Genomic DNA, 3144 nt, shown 5'->3' on the forward strand with positions numbered 1-3144 from the left:
CAACGTTCATGAGTACTCAGAAATTGAGATTTGAGTATTGGATAAACCCTCGCTCAGAGTATTACTTCATGGAATTCATCACGAGTAATACTGAGACGATAATATCTTATAATCTTGAAACGAAGATATATGAGTTGTAATTTACAAGTCGGTTGTGTATTGGTGATACGAAAACGCATCAGTAACTTGGTGTTATAAAACGTATTGTCATGCATAATTTGATGAGTAAAAGATACAAGCATATGAGTCAACGTTTATTCGTTCCTTTTGCCCTAACAGGAAAAGCGATATATGTGGGCCCCTCGATGATTTGGTGTTGACTTATGTGCTGGGCCCAGCCAGGACTAAATTGATGTGTTCGATTAGAAGTCCTACATCATCACAAATCAGGAATCGGGAAACATAGATTCTGGACAAACAGATTGATTACATTCCATGTCTTTTGTCTGGGGATATCAAGCAGAACGAAGGGTTATATGATCACTTATCTTAGGACACGTAACTGACTGGGTCAGAGTTCGGCAGCAGCTTTTTGGAAGCTACAATTTGCTGGTCAAATTTAGAAGGCATACTAGCAATTATAGTTACAGACTTATCCAAGTGGGAGACTGTTGGATTAGGTGTCTAAGCCCATAACTATAATTGGTATGTACTTGAATTGATAGCAGCACAGTCCTTTTGGGTTGCCCTCAACCTAGCAACTGGACAAGGAAATTATGAAAGGAGAGATATTAATTTATAAGATTAATAAATTAATATATATATATATATATATATAAATGATTTATTAATATGTTAATGGATTAATATATTAATTAGAAATCATTATGTTTAATTAATTGTTAGCCAGAAATTAATCAGAATTGATTTTGGGGTTAAAATAATTAATTATAAGGTGCAGGGACTAGTTTGCAATTATCTAATAGTTGAGTGGAAGGCTCTAGAACCCCCTTGGAAGAGGGTGGACGAAATCTTTAGGGGAAACCCTAATAATTTCGTCCATAGGGGCTTGGATAAGGCCCTTGGGTTTGCTTAGGCCCTAAGCAAAGGATAACTAGGGTTTCCCTTAAACCCTAGATCCCTCAGCTATATAAGGAGCCTCCTGGTTCATGTTTTTGGTCACTCTTTCTTTTGAAGAAACCCTAAGGCCGAGATTTTGCATACTCCCTCTCCCCTCTCTCTTCTACTTTCCTTCTTGCTAGTCATTGGGTGTGATTCCATTAGAGGCATTACACTTGTGGTGCTAAAGCTTCCAAGAAGATCAAGATCAAGATCAAGGGAATATCAATTGTTTGCTATAACAATTGAAAGGTATGTAAACCCTAAACCCTAGTTTACTATTTTCGAAAATAGCCTCTCTCCTCTAGGGTTCTTGTTTTGCAATTCAAAGTTATATGTTCAATAGTTAAAACATAGATCCAAAGTAGGTTGCATGTGAACTTAGGAATTGTTTTTCTAGTTTATTTGTTTTACCTAAAACCCATCATCAACAAGTAGTAGAACAAGCCATATGAGTCCAAGTTTATCCATTCCTTTTACCTTTGAGATAAAAGCGATATTTGTGGGCCCCTCGATGATTTAGCGACGACACATGTGAGTGCTTGGCCAAGCCAGGACTGATTTGATTTGTTCAATCAGTCAGTCATCATAAATCGAAAATCAGGAAACAACAAATGGACAGAGAGAATGATTATAATCCATGTCTCAGTCCATATGATATCTAGAATGGAGGAATATATGATCCCTTATCTAATGGACAAGTCATTGACAAGGTCAGAGTTCGACAGCGGCTTTAAGAGCTACGATTGCCAGTTAGGTTTTGAAGTCATACTCAATAATAGTTTTAGACTTATCCAAGTGGGAGACTGTTGGATTAATGTCTAAGTCCATAACTATATTTGGTATGTACTTGACCCGACCCGGCATGGTCCATTTGGGTTGCACTTCACCGACACAATTTATATGGATAGTCTTTAAAGAATAGTATATTTATGATTTATATTAATATATTATAAGTTCTAATATATTAATATGGAATCATATTATTTAATTAGTATTGATCAAGAATTAATTTAGAATTAATTAAGTGATCAAAAAGAACTAATTAAATATGGACTCTTATATATATGGAATGGGCCAAGTTCATTTAGGTTGGGCTAAGCTTTCATGGATGGTCCATGGAGCTTTTAACCCATGGATCCTATGTAAATGAAAGGTCATGGGTATTAGGGTTTACATGGATGTAACCCTAATCCTCCATAATATATAAAGGGGTCCTTGGCTCACAAAATTGGCACAAGTGTGTGAAAATAAGAGTGGGCCGATTTTAGTGTGCATACATATTATCTCAAGTTCTTCCAAGGTGTTTTGGTGATTTGTGATTCCATTTGAGGCTTCCACACTATTGGGGCTAAGCTCTTAAAGCTTGAAGACATCAAGCTACATCAAAAGGTATGTCATCTAACTAGAACTTTGTAGTATAGGTGCTTCATAATATGCTAGTTAGGATGAAACCTTGGAATAGTTAATATTTGCATGTATAATAGAGAAAACATAGATCCAAGGTTTGTAGGGTTGCATGTACACCATAGGAGTGTTAGAATGCTCAAAACCCAACAGGTTACACCCTTCTGGGTCAGGGTAGTTAAGGGCTTAGCGATTCTGGAGAAGTTCTGGATGAACCTGCGATAATAGCCCGCGAAACCCAAGAATTGCCGGATTTCTGTGGGTGTCTTCGGTGCAGACCAGTTCTCAATCGCCTTGATCTTGGAAGGGTCCACGTGTATTCCTTCCTTGCTAATCACGTGTCCTAGGAAATTTACCTTCCTGATCCAGAATTCGCACTTCGAGAATTTCGCGTATAGTTTTTCTGCCCTTAATGTTTCCAACACCTGCCTTAAGTGTTGTCTATGGTCATCCTCACTCCGCGAATAGACAAGTATATCGTCGATGAACACAATCATGAACTTGTCTAAGAAAGGGCGGCACACCCGATTCATCAGGTCCATGAATACTGCCGGTGCGTTGGTTAGACCAAAGGGCATTACTACAAACTCGTAGTGTCCATAGCGAGTTCGGAATGCTGTTTTGGGCACATCATTCTCATGAACTCGCAACTGATGGTACCCTGATCTTAGATCTATC

The sequence above is a fragment of the Lactuca virosa genome, chromosome 2 (assembly GCF_052849685.1).
Source record: "Lactuca virosa cultivar CGN04683 chromosome 2, Lactuca_virosa_CGN04683_v6, whole genome shotgun sequence".
Lineage (NCBI taxonomy): Eukaryota > Viridiplantae > Streptophyta > Magnoliopsida > Asterales > Asteraceae > Lactuca > Lactuca virosa.